At 42.8% G+C, this 21,132-nt stretch overlaps 1 long non-coding RNA gene across 1 annotated transcript; it reads right to left on the bottom strand.

The window, feature by feature from the left end:
- Positions 1 to 1,672: 1,672 nt before the first annotated feature.
- LOC137167111 (uncharacterized) lies at positions 1,673 to 7,089 on the bottom strand. Its single transcript, XR_010924000.1, has 2 exons — positions 6,984 to 7,089; positions 1,673 to 2,239 (listed from the first exon to the last, which is right to left on the bottom strand). It is a non-coding gene; the product is annotated as an uncharacterized lncRNA (long non-coding RNA).
- Positions 7,090 to 21,132: the final 14,043 nt, after the last annotated feature.

Here is a 21,132-nt window from a genome sequence, read left to right as displayed (position 1 = left end):
TAGTAAAAAAACAGGTCATGTCCCTAGGTCTTACAACCAAGTCAAAACAAGATTACCTACATAACATTTACCTGAAATTCTTTATCCAAAAATCAGATGCCTTTCCCAAGGTTTGACTTCACATCCAGTCCTGCGGGCATTTTAAGTTCTATAGAACCAGAGAACTCCAGCCCTGCAAAGCTTAGGAATGGCTGCAGCACTAAAGCTGCATGAGAGTCCAGCTGAGCTATTAAATGCTGTGGAACAAGTGCTTAGGAGTTCTGCAGGACTAAAGCTCTAGTGCAGCTCTGCATATCTCCTAAACTCTGCAGGAGATGAGCAGCAGGCCCAGCAGGCTTTGAAGAAGCTAGTCAGCTTCCTATAATTGACAGAGCTGGCTCAGCAGTCTTTGACATTTTCAGAACATATGACTCAGACGACATACTGGGAGAAGAAGGAAGAGCTTTTTTTTTTTTTAAATCACTAACTTTTCTGATCATAAGAGCACAAAAATCTTTCAGAGATACCACGTCTTTATATAGTTAAATTGTTCTCTTTCAAACCTGACTCTCTTTAAATGTGAAATATAGTTGGATTAGGTAGACGTTGGAAAAGTTATAATTGCATTGAAGAAAAATGATACGGTTAATAAAAATTCAACTTCCTTTGCAAGGAGATTTGGAGCTCTGAGAAGCATACTTTCTGAGGAGCTGAGCGATTACTTGAGAAAAATCTCTTGCTCTTTAAAGTGCAGTATGGTTTTTGCCACAAACATTCATTTTTATGGTACCAATATTTTACCCCACAGCTCTATTGTATATTAACATTGATCCAGTTACTATTTTCAAGCCATCATAACAAATTTAGTTCAGCAGTGTTTGTCTCCTAAAGCAGTAGTTTTCAAACTTATTTGATTGTGGCCCCCTTCTTTGTGTCTGTAGTAGTTTATGCGTGCCGTTTCCCCTTCTGGGCACCTGGCCAGCAGCTGCCGCTCTCCAGCCGCCCAACTCTGAAGGCAGAGCGGAGAGTGGCAGCTGCTGGCCAGGCACTCGGCTCTAAAGGCAGCACTGCCACCAGCAACAGCACAGAAAAAAGGGTAGCGTAGTATAGCAGCTCTGAATGCGTGCACCAACTCATATTGGTTTGAATTTGCAACTAATTCTCAAAAGTGAATGAATCAAGGGCTACCAGGGTGGGTAGAGGGAAAGGACAAGGAAGAGGATGCAAACTGATAACAATGCTCATTAGACCTAAACTAGAAGAAAATCCAGCAAAAAAGCAAAACCAAGAGAATGAGAATGGAACAACAAACTCAGCTGACAAAATAAAAAAAAAAAAGAGACTGATGTGAAAGGAATCAAAGGCAAAGATGTTAATTCTGAAGCACAATAATGAACAAGTGTGACAATGTGTGATTACAAACTCAGAGACTTTACAAAACCCTCGCTGGGATTATTTAGCTGAGGTTAGTCCTGCTTTGAGCAGAGGGTTGGACTAGATGACCTCCTGAGGTCCCTTCCAGCTCTATGATTCTATGACTTAAAGCTCTGAGCTATGCCAGTGCTGCAAACAAACCATCTCAGTGTCCTGAAGATCATGCATTTTGCTTGCCTTGATCACTCAAGATGTGTGGGAATAGTTTATTGACAACAGTCAATAATATACCTGCTGTTGCAAAGATAGGCTCAATAAATACTATGTTCAACATATTTTTATCAGAACATCTCAAATAACTTAGTACATTAAGCTAGCTTCATCTCTATGACCTTACTTTTCATCCTATAGGCATTCATCTTACCAATAAACTGGACCATCTTAGAATTCGGGCCAATATGTTTTTGTGTAACATTTTTTAGTTATTAATGAACAAAAAAAAGTCTTAGACTTTTTCAGCTTTAAAACCATCACAAATCTCTTTTCACCAGAAACTTGAAACAGTTAAACAAATTACACTCAAGTTGTCCTTAAAACTTAGCTTTGGGCTGAGACTATGAATGGAAATGGTCAGCCCAAAAGAAGAATAACAGAGGGTATGTCTGCAATGTCCCAGTGGCAGGCAGTATAGACCTGCTCAGTCAATCGGAGAGCGTTCTTCAGTCGACTCAATTACGCCACCTCCCCAAAAGAAGTAAGGGCATTTCCTGTGGACGCAGCGCCGTGAAGACGTCGAGGCACGTCAAAGTAAGTACGTTGACCAGCGATACGCAAGCTATGTTGTGTAGTATCTCCTGTCGATCATCACCGCCAGCATAGACCAGCCCTGAGAAAGTTATAAGCAAGTGATCAGAGAAGGTTATAATAAAAGTCTACATGTCACCTTAGTTGTAGTATTTGTGGAATACACATAAAAGAAAATATTTCTAGCAAAATTTTTAAAAGTAGATCAGTGTGTATCCTCTTACAGGAAATTGATCTATGATTTGTAAAATACTTAAGGCAGTCACATTCCCTGGAGAGACTCTTTCTTTCCTTGACACCGCTCTCAGGTTGCCTCTGTTCAATAGAAAATTCCCAGGGAGAGAGAGCTCACAGGGCGTGAATGGAAAGTCATGAAGATGTCTGTTGCCATTCCCCTTCATTCTCTTGCTGAATAATATAGTTTCACTGATAATGCAAATCTAGTTAGCTCACATTTTACTTTTCTTTCCTCATGTAAAACATAGCGGAGTTCATGGCTGTAAAATTGCAGATGCTGCAGCCTGTCAATGACACTGAAGGGCATTACAATGACTGTGCCAGTGCACAGAGACATGATATAAAATGCAAGATAAAATACTGCTCTGATGTATTTTCTCAGAATGCACGTTGCTTTTCTTCTCCCTCTTTGTCCTTTTCCCTATTGCTCCCCCACTTCCTCCTTTTTCATTTTTCTAACCTCCTTTCTCAATGTTATTTTTTCTGAAAATAGCATTTTAACATAGGCTTTCCCTTATTTCATCAACTCCAATATGGGGCTATCCCAAAAGAGCCCCCCACTCCCTCAGGGATGGGACTAATCATGAAGAACCAGTCATAACATGACAATACAGGGGAGTAAGGCTCCCCTCCCCCAGGTGGCTGCATTATGGCTGTTCCCATCACAGTTCTAGGTCTGTGCAAGGTGCAAGCCTAGTGCTGCTGCTGCTCCCACATACACGTTCCTGCAAGCATATGGGTGGTGGGAAGGACTGTTAAGCAAGCAGAGCATGCTACATTCACTGTGTAGCACGGAGGACTAAGCAGCTTCCTTAGACTGAAGTAATACTGCAGACGGTTAGGCATGATGCATCCAGTTTCTCTCCCAAGGAAAAGAATCTTTGGTAGGCTCTTCGCTACTCTTTCTTCAGCTAACGTGCAGTGAGGGACCAGCAATCACTTTCAAACCAAAGTTACATGTGTAGCAGCCCATAATGTAGCAGTCCACTTACACTAGCATTAGCCTGTTGCCTTTACAGCTAGATCCTCAGAGTAGTGCATAGTGAGTTACACATTCATCGCTTATTAAAGTCAGGAGTAGATGCTCAGAAATGTGAAAATTTGAAGGTCAGTGTTTAAGGGGCATATTGTTCCCTTCTATGTTAAATAGCTGTGGAAGAGAAGAGAACTTGCTGCAAAAACTAAATAACTTCTGAAGGAATTTAGTTCATCTCTCTGGAAACATTTGGAATGAGCGGCAGTGCAGAATGAACAGGAAGTGCAACCTAAAATCCACACACAGGATAGAAATCCACCAGAATGAATAGTGGATGCCCCTGATCTCAGGCCATATGCACATATCCATGCTGCTTTGACACAATCAGTAGTACCCCGGACATAGCAGCACAGCTGCAATGCTGGGCTGCCATTGCTCCCTTGAAAGCAACTGAGTTCACAGGGAATGTAGTGGGAGTTAATTCTGATGCAATCAATATTAATTTCCCTGGCAAAATTTAAACATAGGTTCCATGGATTTAAAAAGAAAACATGCTATTTAGACTAAATATAATGTATCTGAATCTTCCCTCTCTTTTCCCTACAGCCACATCCGCAGTTTTCACATGTTGTGTTGGATATGTTCAGCTGGTGCACAGCAGCAGGTGTAGTGGCATACTGTTATAGAAGGACACCAGAAAGATGATTTTCTCTTCCATGCAGCCTCCAGGACACTATTAGCTGTAGCTTAGGCCTATCTGCTCCCTTCCTAGCTGTATGGGTAAATGGCTCTAAGTGAATGTTAAAGCCCAGAACTGTCATTATGAAAGGCCCATCTTTTTCTCAGCACCTGGAGTTTAAGTTCAGACTCTGGTGATCTGTCTGAAATTGAAATTCAACACAATAAGTATTGGAGGAGGGGTCAGGAGAAGTGATCTGCAGACAGCTTGATAAGTGTTCAATTATGAGTCCAGAAACTTACACAAAATTTGAGGGAGTGTGGTGAAGATCACGAAAGCTGTAATTTTTATAACGTTTGACATTTAGCAGGGGCTGTGGTTGGTGGTCAAATGCTCCTGGGAAACACTTTTTATAGAAACAGGATTGTTGGATTTTTTCCTTTCCATAGAGCACAAGCAACAAAAGAAGAGATAGAATGTTATACTTATTCTCCTGGTACACCTGAACTACAGGAAGTACCCCTTGTTATCCTATAGCAGCACACGGAGTCATTCTAAATATGTACACAATCCTGTCAGAACCCAGAGACATCCCCTAAATGGATGGAAGCCAGACAGTCTCTAAAATGGCTAAGAAATAATGAATGTAATAATACCCCTCAGGTACACGTTCTAAGAGTTCTCGAATGGTAGCAATGGATATGGAAAATAATTTATGTAAGAGCCCACTGTCACTTTGAGGATGAGAAACTGGAAAGAACAACAGAGTCATGGGAAGATGGGAACTGAATTATTTACTGAAAATAGGGACACATTTCAGGATTGCACAAAGTCAATAGGAGGCAGACTCTCTCATGCCAGGCTAAGTTTGGCCCGATATCTTTAAACAATGAAATGTTTGACTATGGGTCAAATCCTGGCTTCTCCTCCAAGGCCAGGAATGGCTCTAATCCACACCAGTACTGCTGTAAAAAAGGGATGAGGATTTGGGACCTCCTGAATGCCATAGAGTTCTACTTATGGGGCACTTCCTGTATCCCAGTTAAGGTTTGAGAAAGTTTTGGGGGCAGATCAGGGGCCAGTGAATTATGGCTACGGGGATGCACTAGCCATGCCCCTCTACAGTGGGGAGCAACTTCTGTAGCCACCACGATCCTGCTCTGCTGCTGTCTAATGGCCAGGTTGAGTAGGAGACTTCCTTATTGGAGCCCCTGTGAAGATCCTCAGCATCCACAGTGGCTATTCCGGTAGCATGTGGCTCTCTGTAGAAGTCCTCTTTGAACAAATATATAAATAGATATAAGAAGATAAAAGAAGGAAGTGTAAATGTAAATAAGGGGGCAGGAGCACTGGGACACAGTTTACTTGTGCTGACAAGGCAACAGCTTGCAACAGACTAACACAGATACCCCTCTGGAGCTTGAGGAAAGGAGCGTGAATTATGAAGTTCATTCTCTGAGTATGTGGAATTAATTTCTTATGTTTGTTGCAGTGACTGTGCAATGCTGGTTGTTTATTGCACTTTTCTAGGACCCAAACACTCCTTGTTTATTTCAAGTGTACTATTTTAACAATAAACATTGTCAACACAGTTGAGACTTTCTGGTTCTAATGCACCTCCTCCTTTATCACAGGGTGGATGGATGGCCTGTACCTTTACTTGGCGTAAACATTTTCCAGAGCGCTGAGATTTTATACTGCTGGGAGCTCAGCATTTTGAAAAAGAGGCCCCTGATTCAAGGGCCAAATATATACTTAGAAGTCTAGCACTAGGTACTCATTTTTTAAAACCTGGCCCTATGTTTTGCAACAAATACCTGTGGAGCTTCAATTGTTTTTATTTCTGTATTAATTCCCACCTTCATGCTCTTAAGTACCTCTTTTGAGAGGCAATTAGCATGTTGTTGTGGTTGGAGAGCTGAAGACAGCAACCAAGTTGCCAGTATGGCTGAAGTGACTCGGAGGCTCATGGATGGGAAAACATTCAGCATGGATATTCTGAAAGATCACTAGAGTTGGTGTCACTATTTCCCAGGCTTTGGTTTTCACAGTTACACAGATGCATATTGCTAACTCCTCATGATTTTATCTTGACTCCTGCTATCTGGTATTTTACTTGAAGCTCCACATATTACATCATTTTAATTGGTGGGGAAGGAAAATTAGGGTAAAACTGTTAAAGAGAAAGATATAAACGCCAGTCACCTGTTTAGGGCCCGTCTGATTCTGATTTTACACCTGGTCAACACAATTTTTGTACCAATATGACTATTTCAGTTAAAGCGGTGTGATTATTTTCCCTAAATAGTTATACCAGTACAAAAACTATGTATAGGGAAGTGAAACAAGCTATACCAGCATAAGGCACCTTTATACCATCTTAACTGCATTCACACTAGTGTGTTAGTATTGCTTTAATTTTATCAATGTAGTTAAAGTGGTACAACTTATCTACATACACAAGATCTAAATCAGGAATAACTTCATTCAGATTAATGAGTAACACTAGTGTAAAACCAGTGAGAGACCAGAATTTTGAGCCTGATTTACCATGGCATTGCTCCAGCTTTATACTGTTACTCCATTAAAAACAACTGGAGTAATGCGTTACTGAATCAGGCGCATTAATTACAAATATTGTTCTGTATCGTTCAATAGATGGAACCAAAATATTCTGACTAATAAACACCAGTTTGCCTTATTATTAAAGAGACTTAACTGCCATAAAAACAAATCTCCCAAATAGAAAATAAACACCAGAAATTGGAATGAAGATATAATGCTAGCATATAAATGACAGAGGAGACTGACTAAGAGGGAGTGGTCCCCTAAAGCTTGCATCTCCAGTTGTCTTGAAATGCTTATGTACATAGTACATTTAGATCATACTCGTTAATGATTGCCTAAAGTAGTCAAGAAATTATGTTGACTCACCAGTAAGACAGTGCACTTGGGACAGAAGGTTGCTTGTCATCCTAGCCTCAAATGTATGTATGCAAGTGATCTGTGAAAAGGAGAGGCAGATTATAGCAATGGAGAAAAGGAACATCATTAATGAAAAAATGAACGTGAAGCAAAGGAAAAGGTCAGAGGAGTCTAATCTGATGTAGAAAATTTCACTTAGCCCGTGCTCTGGGGAAGCTAGACACCTCTGGACATAAGACCTGGGTCGGAATCGGGTGAGGCAGCTGACAGCCCATGCCCAGATGTCCACCACAAATGGAGGATGAGAATAAAATCTGTTTAGCTTAATCTGCAAAGAAATACAACACATGAGATTATTGTGCTGTATATGAGAGCACATGAAATGACTTAGAAAACAAAGCTGTATTGTTACTTAAAAGGAGTGCAGTATATCACTTTCCCAAGACCACTAGGAACTGGTATGAATGCTGGGCACCCTGCATCTCTCTGCAGATGGAAAAAATGTGAAGATATATATCAGGTGGCACACTTCAGAACAGTAGATTATTGGGAAGACCTAGAACACCTTTGTAAAACAGAACACACACACACACCTATCCATAGTGTGCTCTATGGTAGTTATGATTTTGTTTAGTAAATGGATCACCTATTAATCAAATAATTTTATAAAGGGTTATAACAAGCAGAACTCTTTTCTTCAGCTTATAAAACTTCATTTGAATGTTTGTTGTTATATTACCAGTCTAATTCTACACCATCCTTTTTCCTATCCAGTAGTAGGTACTGGCAGTATTAAAAGCAGATGTATTTTTGTAATCTTATGGAGGGAGGGAGGGCCTATTTCATTACTGATCACAGGCTGTGTCACCTTACAACATAGAAAGTAAGCAACTGTTTGCCAATTAAAATGGTTGGGAACACCCAATTGTAAATACTTCTCTCTGCTTCTCAGATGAAGACAAACAAGGCACGTGAGGTAATATCTTTTCTTGGACCAACTTCTGTTGGTGAGAGAGACAAGCTTTGGCGCGATACAGAGCTCTTTGTTTTAGGTCCAGGAAAGGTATTGGAGCATCCCTGCTAAATGCAAGTTAGAGCAGATTGTTTAGCATAAGTAATTAGCACATGTAACTCTGCGAGACACTAAAAGTCATGGACTGAATAGAGACACTGGATTTATGGTTTATTACAACAGTCTAACCAACTAATCCCTCTTTTTATCTGATGACTGCAGAGGTGTTAACAAGCTACTCTACCTTGAATAGTCCCTTAGAATATGTGCTAACTATTTATGCTAAACAATCTGTTCCACCTGGCATTTAGCTGTGGGCTGCTGGGAGCTCATTTCCCAGATCTGAAGAAGAGCTCTGTGTGGCTCAAAAAGCTCATCTCTCTGACCAACAGAAATTGGTTCAATAAAAGGTATTACCTCACCCACCTTTGTCTCCCTAATAGCTTGGGACTGATTCAGCTACAGCTACATGCAAGAATCTCAAATGAAGGTGATAACTTCCTCCTATATTTTCACCTCTCGAACCTTGTGATCTCACATGCTGTTTGATTATTTTCAGTTACACATATAAATGCCATGTATTTAATGGACAGGAATACAAAATGCCACCTTCCCTCTCCTCTTCCCCAAAGTGAAACCTGGACTGTTTAAAGCTAATGGGATTCACTCCTGTGGAGCTCCATCATAGTTAAAGCTGCTCCTCCAAGGCAGGACTAGAGCCCAAAATGAGTACAGACAGAGACTGCACTGTTTGCCTGGCTCCTCTGAGTGTAATTCCTTTTAAACCCAGGTGGTGTCACTTGCAGAGAGAGATTTAGTACATAGGGTGACCAGATAGCAAGTGTGAAAAATTGGGACAGGGTGGGGAGTAATAGGTGCCTATACAAGACAAAGCCCCGAATATTGGGACATCCGGTCACACCAATACATACCTTCCTGCACCATCTTAGTCAGCCAGGCCTAATACTTTGAAATACAGATGTCAGAAGAGAATCCAGGTAGAAACAAATTTTTTTTTTAAATCTTGTTTCTTTCATCCAAATGTATGAATTGTAATCCTTAGATCCTGATCCTGTAAACATGTACATGCATACTTAACTTTAATACCATCACTAGCCTCATTCACTGGGACTACTCACTGTAGTAAAGATAAACAGGTTCATGAGTATTTACATTATTAGGGCCTGTGGCATTTTTCTTTTCAATTAATTTCTACTTGTGCAATATATTTGGGATTGAATTAAGGACAGCCACTTAACCTCTTTTTCTATCTTGTCTCAGTTTCCCCATCTGTAATATTAATTCAACAGAGCAAGTGTCAGTTAATACGATGAGTACCAGAAAGATCTGAGGAGAAAGACAAGACGGTAGAAACTAGACATAGAAACAGAGATGAATTTTAAGCAGCAGGGCACAGCTTTATTAAGCTTAACACAGAGGAGGGAGGCTACCTGTCCTGTCACCCATACTCTCACCTACTAGTCAGCTTAAATGGTTCCTATGCAGGGGTTACAGAGCTCCTCCCATATAACCCATAAGTCAGGGTTCACTCTTCTCAGTTGACCCTAGAATTGGGGACAGAAGACACTAAAAAGAGGGAACCTCAGACCATAAAGTCTTCCCCTATGCCATAAACACAAGGCCCATCAGCAAAATAAAGGCTTAGATATAGTTTCATCTTCATGAGAATAGGGGGTAGATATCATTATATACCCATTTCTCAGACATGTACCTCTACTAATGTGTGGTGTGAGTATGTATACTAATTAGTTAACCTGCCTATAGCAGAGGTACCCAAACAGTGGTAAAGGGAAAGATGGCCTTCCGCCATGATTCCCTCTCCAGCTGCTAAGTAGCACTAAAAGGCAGCTAAAAATAAATACTTTCAGAGTATTATCTTCAGTTAAGGCAGCTAAAGTTGCCACAGGGATTTTATGGAATTGTAATTAGGAACAGATGTGAGCAAGGACAATTTATCCAATAAGATGCAGTCCACCCTATGAAAATGTTTGAGAACCCTGTCCTGCAGTATTGTGTGTTTATTGCAGCAGTTATGACAGTGCCTGGTATAAGTAAAGGGTGGTTCTAATTATAAAAAAGGCATTGTGATGTGTCCCATGTTTTCCTTCTAATGATTAATGCTGCAACTTCAGACTGGGCTCTTTCTATCTTCTGCATCCTCATTAGTAAAAAAAAAAATTCTACTGGCCAAATTAGGCCCAGATCCTGAAAAGACTTGCACATGCTTAGCTTCACATACTGTGGGTAGTCCCAGTGAGCTGTATGTGTTTTCTCATAGAATATAAAGCTCAGCTTTGGAGGTTTGGGGCTTTAGTCCCATTGCAGGGAAGGAAGGGGGCTACACAACTGTCACTGGTCAGACTTTAGTAATCTGCTGGTGTAAGAAGGAAAAGAATCCGGCTCACTATATGTTTTGATCTTTTATTTATTAATTGGTTATTTACAGACTGGGGTTTTAGGGTCAAATTCTGCAGTATTTAAATAAAAAAACTTCCATTGACTTTGTTATCAATGGAAGTTTTGTCTGAGTGAAGACAAAACAAGTGGGACCTTAACAGAGAGTCACAAATGTTACAAATAAGCAATCTCTTTATTGAGAGCTAGCTATTCAAAAAGAAGAGAGAGAAAAAAATCAATCTTAGTTTCAATTACATGAGTAAATGGAAGTTCAAATGGACTCAATTTTGTCTTCATATCATTTCAAAGCATATTGCTACGCATCTTGTTTAATCTGCAGCTTGTGGGAGATGTGTCGGATGCCAGTTTACTTGGCTCCCTAGAATCCTTAACAATTTTTCTCTTTGGAAAAATACAAGAAAAACCAAGGGTTCCGTTCAAAGGAAATGATTGGTCCCTTGCATTTAAAATGATCCATCCAATTAATAGTGATGCTCATTAAACCCAATCTCTACATTAAATTAATGCAGTGTAGTATGCCTCCTCATTGTATAATGCTATTTTTGCAAAATGTATAATGTAGCTCTGCACAGGATTCTAGCAATATGTCTGAAATGTGACTTTTACAGTACCTATTATTAACAACAAACTGTAAGACAAATAGAGCAAGGATAAAAAAGAACATTCCTCAATCACTGGGGTACCCAGAGTCAGGGTTAGCACCTGGGTCTGGTCTTCTGAGGTTATTTTAACCAGGAGATGCTGTGCAGACTCTGTCTCCTGTGTCTATAATTTGGAGCTTTCCTGAAATAGAGTGTTGCCCCTTTTTTGACCCAAGCAGTTAGTCAAAGTGCTGGGCCCTGGAGCTGTTCCAGTTAGAAGTAGAAATGGATGGAGTCTGGCATTTTCTTTGATGCAATCTTGTTTATATACAAGGAATGTACAAAGTCTTCCTCTGAATGCAGGAAGAACAAAAACCAAAATTTGCAGTTTCTTAGCCTCTTTAGCCAATAGACCCAAAAGCTCTAGGTTTTTCCAGGGTCACATTGGTTTCACAGGCTACAAGCAGGCTTTCTTGCATTTTGCATCTTTCTACATTCTTGATCCAGATTTTTCTCCTTTAGCTGGGTACCTGGGGTCAGGTCAGGAAGAAATATATCTAATGGGACGTTTTCAGAAGTTTCTTTAATTTTACTTTGCTCTGGATACTCTCTTTTTCCTTTGTATCTGGAACGATAAAAATAAACAGTGTCCTGAAGTTAATTCTGATGAATTTGCCAATTCTCTGCTTGCTTTTTCTATATGCTGTATGTACAATTGTTTGAGATTACTGGATAGAAGGTGTTGTATATTGTAAGTGAGATTTGTAGTCATAGGAGTATTGGAGCTGGTTGGGAGTTTTCCATCAAATTGATTGTTTTGACATAAAATGCAATTTCAGCAAAATGGAAATTTTACTGTGGAAAATTTTGATTTTGTTGAAATTTTATTTTTCCATTGGGGCAAACTTAATCTAAATATTTAGTTTCCATTTGACACAACCCTAACGGAAACACTTCAGTTTGTTGAAATGGCCTAGAAAATTTCATTCCGAGTTATTTAAACTGTATCTGCCTATTGTGGTGGGGTGCCTTATAGGAAATACAGTTTGAGTACCGTGTGCTCTCAACTTCCTCTATAGGCCAGGTTGTCTGGCCCAACTACGTCTCCCATGATGCACCATGTAGCTTAGAGGATAGACCATGGTGCATTTTAAGTCAGTTCAACAAACCAAAATGAAACATTTTAATTTAAGAATGTCAAAATATTTTGTTTTGATTGAAAATGTCAAAAAAAAAAACACCTTGCAAAAAAAGTTTATATAATCCTGGGTGTGTTAACAGGAGTTAATATGTAAGAAAGGGTGGTAATTGCCCCACTCTACTTGGCACCAGCGAGGCCTTGGCTGGAGTGCTATAGGCCACTCTGGGCACCACACTATAGGAGAGATGGGGACAAATTGATGAGTCCAGGGGAGAGCAACAAAAAGGATAAAAAGTCCTGTAAGGAAAGGTTAAAAAAAACCTGGGCTTATTTAGTCTTGAGAAAAGAAGCTTGGGTTGGATCTGATAAGTCTTCATATTTCTTAACAGCTGTTATAAAGAGGAGTGGGATCAATTGTTCTCCATGTCCACTGAAGGTAGGACAAGAAGTAATTGGCTTAATCTGCACCAAGGGAGATTTGAGATAGATATTAGGAAAAGTTTTCTATTAGGGTAGTTGGGCACTGGAACAGGCTTTCAAGGGAGGATGCAGAATACCCATCATTGGAGGTTTTTAAGAACAGGTTGGATAAACACCTGACAGGGATAATCTAGGTTTACTTGGTCCTGCAACAGGCAGGAGGGTTGGACTTGAACTTCTTGAAGTCTCTGTCAGCCTTACATTTCTATGAAACTAAATTCTTTGACATTTCTGAAACAAAGTTTTATGGAATTTGCATAATGCAAAATTTTGATATTTGACTTTTTGTCCCAATTGAGAACAAAACCAAACTTCCAAATATACGAATTTCTGGTGAGATGGAAATTCCAGTTTTTGTTCAGCTCTAATTATTATTGTAGGTGGTACTGGTAGTGCCACGTATAGTTAATGTTGTTGGACACTTCCCATTATGAAACCCCGTTTTTCAGTTGCTTATAACTTTACCAAACTTTAACCATTAGGACTAAAATGTTCCAGGCCAGATGTCTGCCATAGGCTGAATTGTTTTGAAAAGTTTCAGCAAAAATGGTTCTGTTGTTTCTAAGACCAAAATTAGAAAAAAATGTTATTTTGCCCGTGTTAAAAACAATTCTTACGACTGTTTTGTTGAGAAGTTCTAGCACCTCCATGCTTTGGAGCAGGGGATTGAAATTTGCCAATAGGATCACCATCATGGTTTCCAGTTCCCTGGGTGTGGGAGGACGGTAGTGGAGACACACTGGGAAGGGGAGCAACAGAGGGGTGGGAGATTGAGATTTGGGATGAAGACTAGAACTGGCTGCACAAGGAACTTGCATGGGTCAAAACTGGGATGAGGAACCTCAGGAGAGAAACTGGGACTTTGAGCCAAGGACTGGAAACTTGGAATAGGAGCCCCAAGGGGGAGAGTGAGACTGGCTGGGGAAGACCAGAAATGGAATGAGAAGCCCATGAGGGTGAAGGCACAGACTGGGATACGGAGACAGGGGGTCTGGGATAAGTGACCAAGAGGGAAGAGGCTAGGGCAGTGGTTCCCAATCTGTGGCCCGGGGGCCAAAAGTGGCCCGTGGGGGCTTTCAAGATGGCCAGTGGCTCCACTCTTGCTGACTGCAGAAGGGAGTCGCTGCCTAAGGACCTGGGTGTAGCGTATTTCCGCAGGACTAAAAGACCGATGCAGGCTCCTTGCTGCAGCCAAGGGGAGGGGAGATCAGCGCTGCCCTTCCCCTTTCTGTGGCAGGGAGCACGGCAAAGTGCTCCGTGTAGATCCATAGGTGCTGGGATCCCTGCTGAAGCCAGAGAGGGGGAGCACTGATCTTTCGTCCTCCTGGCTGCAGAAGGGAGCCACTGCCTATGGACCCAGGTGGAGCGCACAGGGCTACAGGATGTGTGTGGTTTACCTGCTGCAGCCAGGGAGATGGGAGATCAGTGAAGAGGCAGCCTCCTTGCTGAACTCCTTCCATCTGGCTGCAGTGGTGGGGGGAGGGGGAGAAGAAACCTGCTGGCGGAGACTGGTGGCCCTTCAGGGTTGTAAAAATTATAACTGTGGCCCTCGAGCCAAAGAGGTTGGGAACCACTGGGCTAGGGACAGGTTGAAGAAGACCTAAGCAGAAAGGGTCAGGCTTAAGGGAACAGGGATAGAAGGGTGAATGCCCATGAAAGTATGACATCCTATAGGATTTGGAATTAAACTCAAGATTCCTGAGTGTCAACAATCCGGTGCTATCAGCAAATATCTGTGAAACCCACTGGAAAAGTAACTGGTCCACATCAAGGATGACAAGGTACTTCTAGTGTCAATTGCTCACTTTGCTCAAGTGGTGGAGGTCTTGATCTAAAGGTTCCAACCCTGCTATTGATTCATGTGGGTATCAATATGATTCCACATGATGGAATTTCTGTTTTTCAGGTTGCTTTTTTAAAAACATAGGAAACTGAATGAGTAAGATTTAGGGACACACATTGAACATGCAGATAAAATATTGAATAGCTGCTTCTTCAGTGACCACCATCCATTCTGGGCACTGAATGAGGCATGGGTCCTGTGGAAAAAATATGTGATCATGTAATTAAAGACTGTATCATAATGCATTAGCACAAAGGGGCCAAATTAAGATTGCACAGGAAGCCTTCATTCTGGCATTTCTTAATGTCTTAATTCTTGATTTTCTAACTTTAACCTTCTTTTAATGTTGTGTGTGTGTGATTATTATGTACAGCAGATGCTCAACTCCATTATGGTGTGTGATGGGCAGTGCTTATTGGTGGTGTTGTATAGTGGTTAGGTATTTGGATTACAACTCTCCTGTCTCTAGTATCCACTGCTGGTAGTCAGTCTGGAAGAATGGTGATCTCCTTTCTGGTAGAAGGTGTCTCAGCCCTCCGGCTAAGTCACTGGTTAACTCTGCCCACTTCTGGGGCGGGTTAGCAGAGTTCTAAATCCCCCACAAAAGAAAGTCTTCAGCCACATCTAGGCCTTGGTGGGCTATGCGCCCTTGCCTCAATGTTTACAGTGTCTCTATCCCCCTTGTCTCCAGTGGGGGGAAGGAGTTTGTGCCCCCTTCACAGGAGGAGGATGGGAAGGGGAGCCCAGGCACTCCCTCTCCACTAGGCTCTGGTCCAGGGCCCTATGAGAGGCAGTGATCTCAAACACCCAGGAATGCTTCAGAGCTGCCTCCCTGGGCCATTTCCTACTGCTTACCCTTCCAGTCCAGGGTGTGGTGCAAAGCCTAACAAATGATCCACCAGAAGATGGAGTGAAGGGTTCCCTCATCCTAGGGAAAGACTAGTTTCTCCCCTAGAGTCTGTGATAGCTGTTGCTTGCAGACCTCTCCCCTGCAGCCAGGACTCTGGCTGTACCCTTACCCAGGAGTTCTCAAGATAGGTCTCTCCTCCTATCCTATTTGGCTCTCTTTTAACCTCCTCTCCTGCAGATCCTGCTCCAGCTGCTGCAGTGGGGCAGAGCCACCTGCACCCAGAACTACTCCCTTAATTCCTTCTATGCTAGTGTGGGGCTTATATACCCCATCACAAGGTGCAAAAATTGGAAACAGATTTATCCACAAATGATGTCAAACCACTGATTTCTGCTGCATCACCAACATCTTAGTCTGATATTCTTTGTCCTGTTGGATTTTTAAAATGTCAGTCTTATTACATGTCTCCTTATCTTTCTGGGTGGCTATGGTGATATTAATTGCTGTTTTCTCCTCACAGAACTTAACTGTGAATTCTGCCCTCACAATTTGACTTTCAAAGCATTTTCTCAAGATCTTCGCTTTGTTCATGCAGTTTCCCATCAATAGCTGCTATTGCAGAATAAGCATTTGCTAAAGTTTCCGTTAATTTCAGGCAACATATCCCTGAGTGTATTCATGATTTTTATTTTGCCTTACAGGCTGTGTAGTATGTGCTGCCTCTTGAATTTAAGTCTATCAGCACTATTTGCAAGCCTGAGGCTTCTAGACCTGTCTGCTTGGTCTTGAAAATCTCATGCTGGGTTTTTGTTTTTCTTTTGTGCAGGATATTTTCCATTCTGTAGGTAGTAGTGGGAATAAAAGACTACTTTAGATGCCAAAACAGAGGTAGACACTTGGGCTTCGGTAAAGTATATAGTCTTTTTTGCCATACTAGCACTTCTTCACAGTGATTCAAACTTTTCTCAATACTGTTTTTTTTTGGAACTGTTCAGGGTGTTTCATCACGTGCATTTATGATGACATGCACCAGTTCCACACTGGGCTTAAAGGGGTTAATGAGAGCCTCTGGGCACAATCAGACTCGCTCCGCTACACCAGCAGTAAGTGTCAAACTTGGAGACAGGAGTTAAAAGGGCTGAAACTTGCTCAGTTAGGCCATGACCAGGTAGGAAAGCAGATCCCTGATTCTTACTCAGTGAGAAAGCCTGGTTGGAGCCAGGGTGCTAAGTTGGATTGCTGGCAGATACAGCCTCCCTGAAGAAAGGTAGGCCTGCAATAAGAAGCCCAAGGCAGTTGTGAAAAAGTAGCAGGATTTGAGTCCATCCAGGACTCTGTGCATTGGTGGAGGGGCCTGCTGGAAGCAGGAAGACTACTGCTGAGTCCGGGACTGCCCTGGGAGGGGAATGGAGAAAATCCTCCTTCAACAGAACCAGCTGGATAAGAGAAATGAGTAAGAAGCTCTGCTGTGAGCCCATGGAAGAGGCTTAGCAGGAGCAGAGCTGATACACTTGGAGTCTGGAAAGAGGCTGAGGCAAAGGTCCATGACAGGGCAAGGTAGGAAGTAGTCTATGGAGACAAAAAGGGGTTTGTATAGTCAGGCCTTGTCTCCCTGTTCAAGGGTCCCTGGACCAGAACCCAGAGGAGATGAAGAGCCTGGGTTTCCCTATCTGTCCACCAAAGAAGGTGGAGCAGAATGCTGCCCTGCCTCCCACAAGGGGAAAGGCCTACTGAAACCCCCTGACACCAGCCAAGTGTTCAGTGTGACACTAAAGAACTATTAGTTTACCCCCTAAGGGGAGTACTTTGAGCCCCAGCTGGAGAGCAGAGTTGCAAGAAGAAGCAGACCACTGCTGGGAAGGAATGGCTGTCAGCAAGGGGTGCTAAAGGAGGAGAGCCCGCTTTGCTATGCCCAGCTAGCAGGGGGTGCTCTACCCTGTGGAACAGAATGTGGACATTGACTAATCCCTGAAGAAGGGAGCAAACCAAGACATCAGCCAACCCCTGACATGAGGTGGTGGTGGTGGGGAATTGACAGTATTATGGCATCATGGGCCTTGAATACATGTTAAAGTGGATACATGTTAAAGTGAATACATGTTAAACTTGAATACAAGTTAGTGGAGAAGGCAGCCCAGCAGCAGTTGGTTCAGGAGTTTGCTGCTCAGCTACTGCAGCAGATTTGTTTTATCGGGCACCCTCTAGAAAAGTCTGATTATGGGTGGGTATGGAGAGCAGAAAGCTGGGCATGTAAACGGAGCTATCTCAAGCTGACTGTCCCCATCACAATATCGGAATGAGGTAGTGAGACTGGTCAACTCAGGACAGCCAAACCCTGGTCAGAGACCACTTAATATATGTCTCTGGGGCTCCCTCAAAGACCATTTACTCACAGTGCATGCATGGGGATGTTAAGATGTATGCTGGCATATGGGTCCAACTCACCAATGGAGAGCACACTGCATCCCTGGTAGTGAGACTAGCCTCCACCGTCACATACCCAGCCATGTTGTGGAGGGACTGAGAGCATTTCAGGGATATATAGGTGAGGTTTGCAGGGCCTCCAGAAACCCCTTATACAGATAAAGGGGATTTGAACCCAATGAGTGTTGTAAGGGTATGCAAGCAGGACACTGGAGAAGGGGGGACCAGACAATAAAACGTCCTGTCAGGCTCCTGCCTCGACAAGGAGCTGGCAGCAGCCTCTCTGTGGGGTGCAGGAGGAACATTTTGATGAGTTTCCCCAACTTTGTCAAGGAACAATGAGACGATGAACCCCTGAATGGAGCATATGAGCATGGCCATGATGAATGGGGAAGTAGTGGGCCCTCGAAAGGCCTGTCTACGTCCATGGTTTGAGTTCCATGTGGAGCAGCTTTACCACTTATAAAAAGCCAGACAAATGGGGGAGGTCTGGATACAGCTCCTCGTTCTGTGGCCACATTATCATGAAGTTGTGTGGTTGGCTCATGCTAGGCCTTTTGCAGGACTTCTGGGCAAAAAGATCCATGACTGAATTGTGGCAGGTCTGTAGTGGCTGGGAGTTTATAAAGCTGTCACTGACTTCTGTGCCTCATACCCGAAATGCCATCTAGTTGCTCATAAGGGAATATTGATGGCTTCTTTATTCCCCCTCCTGTTGGTGGACACCCCTTTCGAGACTATAGGGATGGATCTTTTTTGGTCTCTCAAAAAGAGTGCAATAGGGCAGTGGTTCCCAAACTTTTTGAGTGAAAGCCCTGCTAATTAATACTAGGTAGAACACATGCCCCCCATGTCTCTCCCACCAGCCATAAACACATATAACCCCTATAAACACATATAATGATAATAATAATAAATTACTCTTACCTGGGTAGGAAGCTAAGCCTACCCTGGTGCAGCTGCCATCCCATGCCCTGTGTGGCCCCACCTCTTCCCATCCCTTATGAACTGAGGGTAATGGAGGCGGGCTCTGGTGGGTTGGCCAGGGCTGCTCCAGGCCCCCACCGGCACAGGGCTGCCCCTCTCCAATCAGGTGCCGGTGTGGGGTTGGGGGAAGCTGTTCCTCCACTCCAGCCAGAGCAGAGTTCGGAGCTGCTGCTCTGCTCTGGCCAGCACAGAGCTCAAGGCTGCTGGGCCCAGTGTAGAGTTCAGGGGGCAAAATGACCTCAATATTACTGAAGCCTCATGGACCCCCTGTAATCTTTGGTGCCTCCCAAAGGGGGTCCCGCCCCCCAGGTTGGGAACTGTTGCAATGGGTATAAATATATACTGGTAATAGTAGATGATGCCACGAAGTATCCAGAGACTGTTCCTTTATGCTCAATGAACTCTAAAGTCATTGCTACAGAATTGATGAAGCTCTTTACCAGGGTAGGGGTGCCATGAGAGATCTTAACAGACCAGGGGACCATCACATCATGGGTGATGAAAGAATTGTGCAATCTGCTAAAATCAAAACTATTCGCACCTCTGTATATCATCCCCAGATAGACTGTCTGGTGGAGTATTTCAAACAGACTTTGACACAAATGTTGCAAAAATTTCTCATTACAGACCCTCGCCATTGGGACAAAAAGCTCTCACCCTTCCTATTTGTGGTACAGGAGATTCCCCAGTCATCTACTTTGAATTCCTCTATGGGAGGCATTTCCAGGGAATTTTAGACTCAGTCCAGGAGATGTGGGAGGAACAGGTCCCAAAGCAGAGAATGTGGTACAACACTTTCTTAAACTTCACAAAACGTTCAAGGCCTTGGGCATATCCATGAAAGAGAATCTGCTTAATGCCCAGTGCATGAATGTGCTTATAATAAGGGAGCTTGTCTCTGGGTGGTTAAGCATGGAGACCATGTGCTCTTATTGCTCCTTATTACAGAGTCCAAACTTTTGGCCTGTTGGCTGGGGCCCTCTGAGGTAATAAGACAGGCAACGGCCAATTATTATGAAATGAGGCACCCTGATAAAAGGAAAAGGAAATAAAGCTATCATGTAAACTTTTTGAAACTCTGGGAAACACAATAAGGATTTTTCAGAACCCCATATCCTCATCAGCCAGAACTGGGAAACCAGCTGCCCTGTGACAAGGCTTCAGGCACCATACAAGTTGGGGAGAATCTCTCACCAGACCAAAAAGCCCAGGTACAGCAGCTGGTGACCTCCTTCTCAACAGTGTTTTCATCCCTGCCTGGGCAAACTCACTTAGCTTACCACTGTATCCAAACAGAGCAGAGGCACTGAGATAGAGATACATCTCAATCTATGCCTAGGAAGATGGGTGAAGCTGTGTGGCAGGAACTCCAAACTATGCTGGAGCTTGGGGTTATAGAGGAATCCCTCAGTGACTGGAGAAGCCCTATTATCTTGTTCCCAGGACGGACGACACCACCCAGTTTTCTATTGAATTTAGAAAAAGAAATCCCTTTTCCAAACTTGACACATACCCCATTGCCCAGAGAGGATGAATGGTTAGATTGGTTGGGTGAGGCCCAAAATATCATCATGCTATTTACAAAGGGGTATTGACAAATCCCTCTTACACCCAAGTCCTGTGAAAAGACTGCCTTCACCACTTCTTACAGGTTATGCCAGTTCCACGCCATGTTCCATGGAGTACCTGCCACCTTTCAATGATTGATGGTCCTCCAGCCCCATGGCCAGCAAGCTGCAGTATAGTTGGATGATATTGTCATTTACAGCTAGGATCGGAAGAGTCACCTAAAACACGTACCAGCCATTCTTCAGTCCCTAGAAGACATTGGGCTGAAAGCATGTAATGCCAAATGCAAAATGGGAAAAGATGAGACTAAGTACCTGGGGTCTCTGTTGGGGAAGAGCCAAGTTCAACTACTCATCAACAAGGTGGAGATTTTAAAAGCCTGTCCACCTCCAACCACAAAGAAACATGTACATGGTTTTTACATTTGCAGAGTATTACTACCAATTTGTACCAGGGTTCTTTACCAGAGCAGCCACCATCACAGACCTAATTAAGGACAGTAGCCTTAAGAAGGTTTGTGAGTCAGAGGCATGTGAAAAAGCCTTTCAAACCCTCAATGACTATGGTGCAGGGAACCAGTTTTGTACAGTCCTGACTCTTCCTGGGAGTTTGTTCTCCAAGCCAACACCTCAGAAATGGGACTGGACATGATTGTGTCACAAGAAATTGCAGATTCACCCCCCACAATTTGGCTTTCAAAGCAAGTAAGGTAGAATTTGGCTCAGTGAGAGCTTTGACACTAACTTGAAAGAAAGCAAAGTGAGCCCATGGAAATGTACCACTAGAACTTCATGCAGCTTTTGATCAAAACTTGAAAAGTTGAGCTTCCAGT

This window comes from Emydura macquarii, unplaced genomic scaffold (genome assembly GCF_026122565.2).
Source record: "Emydura macquarii macquarii isolate MOO-44397 ecotype Brisbane River unplaced genomic scaffold, CSIRO-AGI_Emac_v2 contig_2897, whole genome shotgun sequence".
In the NCBI taxonomy this organism is placed as follows: Eukaryota; Metazoa; Chordata; order Testudines; family Chelidae; genus Emydura; species Emydura macquarii.
This window is presented reverse-complemented; position numbering and strand designations above follow the sequence as displayed.